We start from the raw sequence: 11106 nt of genomic DNA, 5'->3' as shown, positions 1-11106 counted from the left end.
TGATGTATGTCTTGCTATGAATACTCGTGGTGACAATGGGGTATCATACTGATTCACTTGATATGTGTTTTGGCACTCAACTCGCGGATTCCCGAGGTGACATTGGGGTAATCTATGCATAGTGGTTGATGGACGTTCTCGTATTTGTTTCTCCAGTAGAAATCTTGGGGCACTCTTTGACGTTCTTTGTGTTGAATCGAGTATTTTGAATCTGAAATTGTTTGATGCATATCGTATAATCAACTCACGGATACTCGCAGTGACATTGGAGTATCTAGGTGACATTAGAGTTGGTTGATGTGTATCATATGGTGTTATTTTAGTACAAACTCTTGGTTAGATCGGTCGGAAAGAATAGCTTTGTGTTATTTTAGTACGTACTCTAGGATAGATTGATCGGAAAGAATAGCTTTGAGGTGGTTCCGTATCCTACAAATAATTTCTTCTTATGTTCTCCGCTAGATGGGAACTTTGGAGTGATTCTTGATCGCACATTGAGGGATGGTTATATGATCCAATTATATTAGCATTGTTGAGAGATTGCACTAGCAAAAGTACGGACCCTAGGCCTCATTTTCAAGCATTGCAATACCGTTTGTGCTCCGTTTTATCAATCACTACCTTGCTGTTTCTTATTGTTCCTACTATAAAAATCAATATCTACTATCATTACTACGTTTGTATCACCATCTGTTCGCTGAACTAGTGCACATATACAAATTGCCATTGTATTTGGTGTGTTGGGGACTCAAGCGACTTTTTATTATTTGGTTGCAGGGTTGTTTGAGAGAGACCATCTTCATCCTATGCCTCCCACGGATTGATAAACCTTAGGTCATCCACTTGAGGGAAATTTGCTACTGTCCTACAGAACTCCGCGCTTGGAGGCCCAACATGAGTCTACAAGAACAAGTTGTGTAGTAGACATCACTTATCACGTGCCACGGATGGGCAAACGGAGAGGGTTAACTCATACGTCCATTTTGCCTGATGTTTTACTACTTTTATTTATTGTATTTTGGATTGTTATTTCACTTTATGATGCAATTCTTATGCCTTTTCTCTCTTGTTTTGCAAGTTTCACATGAAGAGGGAGATTGTCGGCAGCTGGAATTCTGGACCGGAAAGGGCTTTAGCAGAGATAACTATTCTGTACAACTCCAAATGACCTGAAAATTTATGAAGAATTATTTTGGAATATATAAAAGAATATTTGCAAAATAAATACCAGAGAGGACCCACCAGGAAGCCACAAACCTGGGGGGGCGCCCTACCCCCTAGGTGCGCCCCCGAGCTTGTGGAGCCCCTGGATGGCCTCCGGGGCCCATCTTCTCCCATATGATGCCATTTGCCCTAGAAAAAAATCATAAGAAGACTTTCAGGACGAAGCGCCTCCATCTTGAGGCGGAACCTGGGCAGGAGTACTTTTGCTCTCTGGCAGAGCGATTCCTCCGGGGACACTTCCCTCCAGGAGGGGGAAACCGAAGCCATCGACATCAAAAATGATCCTCTCATCGTGGGAGGACAAATCTGCATCAACATGTTCACCAGCACTATCTCAACTCAAACCCTAGTTCATCTCTCGTATTCAATCATTGTCCGAAAACCTCAGATTGGTACGTGTGGGTTGCTAGTAGTGTTGACTATATCTTGTAGTTGATGCTAGTTGGTTTATTTTGATGGTAATATGCCCTAGAGGCAATAATAAAATGGTTATTGTTATATTTCCTTAATCATGATAAAGGTATTCATGCTAGAATTGTAGTGACCGGAAACTTAAATACATGTGTGAATACATAAACAAATATTGTGTCCCTAGTGAGCCTCTGCTGGACTAGCTCGTTGATCAAAGATGGTTAAGGTTTCCTATCCATAGACATGTGTTGTCATTTGATAACGGGATCACATCATTAGGAGAATGATGTGATGGACAAGACCCATCCGTTAGCTTAGCATAATGATCGTTCAATTTATTGCTATTGCTTTCTTCATGTCAAATACATATTCCTTCAACTATGAGATTATGCAACTCCCGGATACCGGAGGAATACCTTGTGTGCTATCAAACGTCACAACGTAACTATGTGATTGTAAAGATGCTCTACGGGTATCTCTGAAGGTGTTTGTAGAGTTGGCATTGATCAAGATTAAGATTTGCCACTCCGAGTATCGGAGAGGTATCACTCGTCCCTCTCAGTAATACACATCATAAGCTTGCAAGCAAATGACTAAGGAGTTAGTTACGAGGTGATGTATTACGGAACGAGTAAAGAGACTTGCCGGTAACGAGATTGAACTAGGTATAGAGATACCAACGATCAAATCTCGGGCAAGTAACATACCGATGGACAAAGGGAATGACGTATGTTGTCATAACGGTTCAACCGATAAAGATCTTCGTAGAATATGTAGGAGCCAATATGGCCATCCAGGTTCCACTATTGGTTATTGACCGGAGAGGTGTCTCGGTCATGTCTACATAGTTCTCGAACTCATAGGGTCCGCACGCTTAACGTTTGTTGACGATATAGTGTTATATGAGTTATATGATTTGGTGACCGAATGTTGTTCGGAGTCCCGGATGAGATCACGAACATGACGAGGAATCTCAAAATGGTCGAGAGGTAAATATTTATATATAGGGCGATGGTATTCGGACACCGGAAGGGTTTCGGGATGCACCGGGTAGCCATCGGGTCACCGAAAGGGGTTCCGGACAAACCCCGATAGGTATATGGGCTTAATGGGCCAAGGGAGGGACAGACCAGCCCACAGGGGGCTGGTGCGCCCCTTTCCCTGGCCAGCCAGCCCTAGGGAAGGAAATGGGGGAGGGCTAGCACCTCCAGCCTTTCCCTCTCTTGGGAGAAAGGAAAGGGGGGGGGCCTCCCTCCCCTGCCTTTCCCCGCACCTATACATGGCAGGGGGGCGCCACTTGGGAGGAAACCCCAAGTAGGATTCGGCCTACTTGGGTTGCCCTCCTGGATGCTTTCTCCTCCCCCACCTATATATATGAGGGAGGGGGCGCCTAGCACACCAGAACATCATCTTAGCCGTGTGCGACGCCCCCCTCCATGGTTTACACCCCGGTCATATTTTTGTAGTGCTTAGGCGAAGCCCTGCGGAGATCACTTCACCATCACCGTTACCACGCCGTCATGCTGTCGGAACTCATCCACTACCTTGCCATCTTGCTGGATCAAGAAGGCGGAGGACATCACCGAGATGAACGTGTGTGGAACTCAGAGGTGCAGTACGTTCGGTACTTCATCGGTTGTAGCGCGAAGGAGTTCGACTACATCAACCGCGTTACTAAATGCTTCCACTTACAGTCTACGAGGGTACGTAGACACACTCTTCCCCTCTCGTTGCTATGCATCTCCATGGATAGGTCTTGCGTGTGCGTTGATTTTTTTCCATGCAACGTTTCCCAACAGTGGCATCCGAGCCAGGTCTATGCGTAGATGATATGCATGAGTAGAACACAGAGAGTTGTGGGTGGTGATAGTCATACTTCTTACCACCAGCGTCTTATTTTGATTCGGCGGCATCGTGGGATGAAGTGGCTCGGACCAACCTTACATGTCCACGCACATGAGACTGGTTCCACCGACAGACATGCAACTAGTTTTGCATAAAGGTGGCTGGTGGGTGTCTATTTCTCCTACTTTAGTTGAATTGAATTTGACTGCGGCCGGTCCATGAAGAAGGTTAAAACAGCAAACTTGATAAATGACCGTTGTGCTTTTTGCCGTAGGTAATAATGGTTCTTGCTAGAAGCCCTTAGCAGCACATAAAACTTGCAACAACAAAGTAGAGGACGTCTAACTTGTTTTTGCAGGGCATGTTGTGATGTGATATGGTCAAGACGTGATATGATATACATTGTTGTATGAGATGATCATGTTTTGTAATATCGACAACCGGCAGGAGCCTTAGGGTTGTCTCTTTATTGTATGATGCAAACACCATGTAATTGCTTTACGTTGTCACTATGCGTTAGCGATAGTTGTAGAAGCAATAGTTGGTGAGACGACCATGCCACAACGATGGAAATCAATGTGGCGAGCTGGTGACGATGGAGATCATGGCGATGCTTTGAAGATGGAGATCAAAAGCACAAGATGATGATGGCCATATCATGTCACATATTTTGATTGCATGTGATGTTTATCTTTTATGCATCCTATTTTGCTGAGAACGATGGTAGCATTATAAGATGATCCCTTCACTAAATTTCAAGATAAAAGTGTTCTCCCTGAGTATGCACCGTCGCTAAAGTTCGTCGTTTCGAAGCACCTCATGATGATTAGGTGTGATAGAATCTACGTTCACATACAACGGGTGTAAGACAGTTTTGCACATGCGGAATACTTGGGTTAAAGTTGACGAGCCTAGCATGTACAGACATGGTCTCAGAACACTGGAGACCGAAAGGTCGAACGTGATTCATATAGTAGATATGATCAACATAGAGATGTTTACCATTGATGACTACCCCATCTCACGTGATGATCGGACATGGGTTGGTTGACTTGGATCATGTATCACTTAGATAACTTGAGGGATGTTTATTTCAGTGGGAGTTCATTAGTAATTTGATTAATTGAACATAATTTATCATGAACTTAGTCTTATAGTTTTGCATATCTATGTTGCAGATCAATGGCCCGAGCTACCGTTCCCCTGAATTTTAATGCGTTCCTAGATAAAGCTAAGTTGAAAGATGATGGTAGCAACTACACGGACTGGGTCTATAACTTGAGGATTATCCTCGTTGCTGCACAAAAGAATTATGTCCATAATGCACTGCTAGGTGACAGACCTATTGCAGGAGCAGATATAGATGTTATGAACGTTTGGCTAGCTCGATATGATGACTACTTAATAGTTTAGTGCGCCATGCTATATGGCCTAGAACTGGGACTTTAAAACATTTTGAAATGCCACGGAGCATATGAGATGTTCCAAGGGATGAAATTGGTATTTCAGGTTCATACCCGTGTCGAGAGGTATGAGACCTCTGACAAGTACTTTGCCTACAAGATGGAGGAGAATAGCTCAGCCAGTGAGCATGTGCTCAGAATGTCTGGGTACTACAATCTATTGAATCAAGTGGGAGTTAATCTTCCATATGAGATAGTGATTGATAGAGTTCTCTAGTCACTATCACCAAGCTACAAAGGCTTCGTGATGAACAATAATATGCAAGGGATGAATAAAATGATTCCTGAGCTCTTCGCAATGCTTAAGGCCGCGGAGGTAGAAATCAAGAAGGAGCATCAAGTGTTGATGGTTAACAAGACCGCTAGTTTCAAGAAAAAGGGCAAAGGAAAGAAAGGGAACTTCCAGAAGAATGACAAGCAAGTTGCCACTCCCATGAAGAGGCTCAATGCTAGACCTAAGCCTGAAACTGAGTGCTTCTACTGCAAAGAGAATGGTCGATAGAAGAGGAACTGCCCCAAATACTTGGCGGATAAGAAGGATGGCAAAGTGAACAAAGCTATATTTGATATACCTGTTACTGATGTGTACTCCAATAGTGTTCATGGTAACCCCTGGGTATTTAATATCAGCTCAGTTGCTAAAATTAGTAACTCAAAACAGGAGTTGTAGAATAAACACAGACTAGTTAAGGGCGAGGTGACGACGTGTGTTGGAAGTGATTCCAAGGTTGATACGATCACCAACGCACACTCCCTTGATACGTCTCCAACGTATCTATAATTTATGAAGTATTCATGCTATTATATTATCCATATTAGATGTTTAATATGCATTTATATGCTATTTTATATGGTTTTTGGGACTAACCTATTAACCTAGAGCCCAGTGCCAGTTTCTGTTTTTTCCTTGTTTTGAGTTTTACAGAAAAGGAATACCAAACGGAGTCCAATTGACGTGCCAATTTTTGATGATTTTTTATGGACCAAAAGAAGCCCCCAGAGTAAAAGAGTTGGGCCAGAAGAGTCCCGAGCCGTCCACGAGGGTGGAGGGCGCGCCCTACCCCTTTGGGCCCGCCCCCTGCCTCGTGGACGACTCGGAGACCCACCTGACGTGAAACCAACGCCAAAAATTCCTATAAATACAGAAACCCCCAGAAAGAAACCTAGGTCGGGAGTTCCGCCGCCGCAAGCCTCTGTAGCCACCAAAAACCAATTGGGACCCTGTTCCGGCACCCTGCCGAAGGGGGGATCCATCACCGGTGGCCATCTTCATCATCCCGGCGCTCTCCATGACGAGGAGGGAGTAGTTCACCCTCGGGCTGAGGGTATGTACCAGTAGCTATGTGTTTGATATCTCTCTCATGTTCTTGATTCGGCACGATCTTGATGTATCGCGAGCTTTGCTATTATAGTTGGATCTTATGATGTTTCTCCCCCTCTACTCTCTTGTAATGTATTGAGTTTTTCCTTTGAAGTTATCTTATCGTATTGAGTCTTTACGGATTTGAGAACACTTGATGTATGTCTTGCATGTGCTTATCTATGGTGACAATGGGATATTCATGTGATCTACTTGATGTATGTTTTGGTGATCAACTTGCGGGTTCAGTGACCTTGTCAACTTATGCATAGGGGTTGGCACACGTTTTCGTCTTAACTCTCCGATAGAAACTTTGCGGCACTCTTTGAAGTTCTTTGTGTTGGTTGAATAGATGAATCTGAGATTGTGTGATGCATATCATATAATCATACCCACAGATACTTGAGGTGACATTGGAGTATCTAGGTGACATTAGGGTTTTGGTTGATATGTGTATTAAGGTGTTATTCTAGTACGAACTATAGGATAGATCGAACAGAAAGAATAGCTTCGTGTTATTTTACTACGGACTCTTGAATAGATCGATCAGAAAGGATAACTTTGAGGTGGTTTCGTACCCTACAATAATCTCTTCGTTTGTTCTTCGCTATTAGTGACTTTGGACTGACTCTTTGTTGCATGTTGAGGGATAGGTATATGATCCAATTATGTTATTATTGTTGAGAGAACTTGCACTAGTGAAAGTATGAACCCTAGGCCTTGTTTCCTAGCATTGCAATATCGTTTGTGCTCACTTTTATCGCTTGCTACCTTGCTGTTTTTATATTTTCAAATTACAAAAACCTATATCTACCATCCATATTTCACTTGTATCACCATCTCTTCGCCAAACTAGTGCACCTATACAATTTGCCATTGTATTGGGTGTGTTGGGGACACAAGAGACTCTTTGTTATTTGGTTGCAGGGTTGCTTGAGAGAGACCATCTTCATCCTACGCCTCCCACGGATTGATAAACCTTAGGTCATCCACTTGAGGGAAATTTTCTACTGTCCTACAAACCTCTGCACTTGGAGCCCAACAATGTCTACAAGAAGAAGGTTGCATAGTAGACATCAAGCAATTTCTGGCGCCGTTGCCGGGGAGGTGAGTGCTTGAAGGTATATCCTTAGATCTTGCAATCAAATCTTTTAGTTTCTTGTTTTATCACTAGTTTAGTTTATAAAAGAAAACTACAAAAAAATGGAATTGAGGGTGCCTCATTTGCTTCATCTTTTTAATATCTTTCATGAAAATAAGGATTCCGATAATTGTGCCAAAATGTTAGAAGAAGAATGCATTAAAATGTTTGGCACTAAATCTTTGAATGATGAGCATGATTGCAATGTTGTTAGTATGAACTCTTTGAATATTCATAGTAATAATGATGATTGCACTAATCATGATGAAGATGTCTCTTATAAGCATGTCAACTTTTGTGGAGTACATAGAGTCTGCAAGTACACACCAAATAGGGAAGATAGATTTTCCAAAAGGCATAAGTATTTAGAAACTAAATGGTTGCAAGAAAGGCTAGATGTTTGTGCTAAAATTAAAATTTTCTTAGCCATCCTTGTGAACTTTGCAATGAACGTGGTCATTTAAATATCCAATGCAAATTGTTTCATGATCGAATCCTGTCCAAGAATTGTGATGACTTGATTTCCCTTGCACATCATAATGAACTTAGTTTGCTTTTGGGTTATGAAGAAATGAAACGTATAACTAAGAATATTCCAGAATTTGCCCTTGAGAGAGTTCTTGATTTTGATCTAGAAGAAATTTTTATGTATTGTGCGGTGAATTGCATTGAAAATCCTTATATTGCCAATTACATAAAGACAAGAAAACAAATAGAAGATGAAGAGAATACTAAAGAAAGGGAAGAGACTTCCCAATATCCTCCTATTATTTATTATGATGAATCAGGTAACGAGGAAGAGCCTTCTATTCAACCAATCTCATTAATAAGGAGCTCCAAAAGAGGATTAAACCCACACATAATTTGAAGAAGAAAAAGAAATACGGAGAAGCAAAGGTAAAAAGGTATCCCTCCCAAATGATGTTGCTCCTATTACTCATCCTGATGATGATAATTGCTATACTATTGGTGCTATCCATACTATTAATGATGAGAGTGATTATGCTTATGATATGAAAAGGCCCAAGCTTGGGGATGCTATGTTTGATGAGAATGATATGTTTGAGAATTTATTTGCTGCAATTAATGTTTGTCCCAAGCTTGGGGATGCTATGATTTATGAAGATGATATTTTTAGCCTCCCAAGTTTTGGTGAGCAAATTTATTATGATCATAGCATGCCTCCTATTTATGATGATTATTGTGATGACACTTATGCTATAAAAAGTAGTGATGATTATGTTTATAAAACTTGTCATGATTATGATTACCCTTTTTCTGAACATTACTCTTTTAATGTGGAAACAATTTATAGTATTCGAGTTTCTTATGATACTCCCACTATTCTGAATGAGAAGAATTTTGCTTATGTGGAGAGTAGTAAATTTTCTATGCTTGTAGATCATGAAAAGAATACTTTATGTGATGGTTATATTGTTGATTTTATTCATGATGGTACTGAAAATTATTATGAGGGAGGAATATATGCTTGTAGGAATTGCAATAATAACAAGTTTCCTCTCTATGTGCTTAAAATCTTAAAGTTATGCTTGTTTTGCTTTCCTATGCTAGTTGATTCTTGTTCTCATAAATTGTTTGCTCACAAAATCCCTATGCATAGGAAGTGGGTTAGACTTAAATGTGCTAGTCATATGCTTCATGATGCTCCCGTTATGTTTCAATTCTTATCTTTTATGTGAGCATCATTGTCATCATCATGCCTAGCTAGAAAGGCATTAAAGAAAAGCGCTTGTTGGGAGACAGCCCACTATTTACCCTTACTGTTTTTGTGTGTTCACATGATTATGCTACTTTAGTAATCATGTTTTATAGATTTTGTTTCAATAAAGTGCCAAGTAAGACCTTTAGGATAGCTTACCGTGATAGTTGTGTTGATCCTGCTGAAAATCAGAAACTTTTGCGCCCAGTAAATTAGTTTGATAATTGACAAAAACGTGCTTTTGATCTGATTCTTTTTTCTCTGGATTGTTACACAAATTGCTCAGGTTTTCCTAATTTGGTAGAATTTTTGGAGTTACAGAAGTATGGAAAGTTACCAGATTACTACAGACTGTTTTGTTTTTGACAGATTCTGTTTTCTATGTGTTGTTTGCTTATTTTGATGAATCTATGAGTAGTATCGGAGGGTATGAAGCATAGAGAAGTTGGAATACAGTAGATATTACACCAATATGAATTTATAATGAGTTCACAATAGTACCTAAGTGGTGATTTATTTTCTCATACTAACGAAGCTTACGAGTTTTCTGTTAAGTTTTGTGTTGTGAAGTTTTCAAGTTTTGGGTAAAGATTTGATGGACTATGGAATAAGGAGTGGAAAGAGCCTAAGCTTGGCGATGTCCAAGGCACCCAAAGGTAAAATTCAAGGACAACCAAAATCCTAAGCTTGGGGATGCCCCGGAAGGCATCCCCTCTTTCGTCTTCGTCTATCGGTAACTTTACTTGAGGCTATATTTTTATTCACCACATGATATGTGTTTTTCTTGGAGCGTCATTTTATTTTATTTAGTTTTGCTTGTTGTTTAAATAAAGTACTTAAGGTATGAAGTACTTAAATGATTGAGAGTCCTCACATAGCTAAATAATTATCTGACTACTCATTGATCTTCACTTATATATTTTTAGAGTAGTTTTGTCATTTACTCTTGTGCTTCACTTATATCCTATGAGTAAATCATTGAAGGAATTGAATATCATAAATCTGAATTTATATATGTTTCATATGCTTATCCCATGGGGAGTAATGACTTCACATATAAGAAGTAGAGGTGGTAAATTTATTGAAGGTTAGCAAACATTGTATTGGTCACTTGAACAATTCATGAAAGAATATTGAAGGAAGAGAGATTTCACATATAAATATACTATCTTGGACATCTTTTGTAATTGTGAACACTCATTAAAATATGACATGCTAAAAAGTTGATGTTGGACAAGGAAGACAACTTAATGGGTTATGTTTTCCTATATCCGAAACGTTATATTGTCTTGGATCATCCAACATGTTGAGCTTGCCTTTCCCTCTCATGCTAGCCAAATTCTTTGCACCAAGTAGAGATAGTACTTGGCTTCCAAAAATTCCTTAACCCAGTTTTGCCATGAGAGTCCACCATACCTACCTATGGATTGAGTAAGATCCTTCAAGTAAGTTGTCATCGGTGCATGCAATAAAAAAATTGCTCCTTAAGTATGTATGATCTATTTGTGCAAAGAAAATAAGCTTTATACGAACTTGTGATAGGGAAGAAATAAAAGCGACGGACTGCGTAATAAAGGTCTTTATCACAAGCGGCAATATAAAGTGACGTTCTTTTGCATTAAGATTTTGTGCATCCAACCATAAAAGCGCATCACAACCTCTGCTTCCCTCTGCGAAGGGCCTATCTTTTACTTTTACCTTCTACCCTTATACAAGAGTCATGGTGATTTTCACCTTTCCTTTTTACACTTTTTCCTTTGGCAAGCACTTTGTGTTGGAGCGATCCGGATATATATATATCCACTTGGATGTAGGTTTTCATAAAGTATTATTGTTGACATTACCCTTGAGGTAAAAGGTTGGGAGGTGAAACTATAAGCCCCTATCTTTCTCTGTGTCCGATTAAAACTTTGAACCCATAAATATCACGTGAGTGCTAGCA

Source organism: Triticum aestivum, chromosome 6D, assembly GCF_018294505.1.
Source record: "Triticum aestivum cultivar Chinese Spring chromosome 6D, IWGSC CS RefSeq v2.1, whole genome shotgun sequence".
NCBI lineage: Eukaryota > Viridiplantae > Streptophyta > Magnoliopsida > Poales > Poaceae > Triticum > Triticum aestivum.
The sequence above is the reverse complement of the archived record's forward strand: the minus strand, read 5'-3'. Positions refer to the sequence as shown.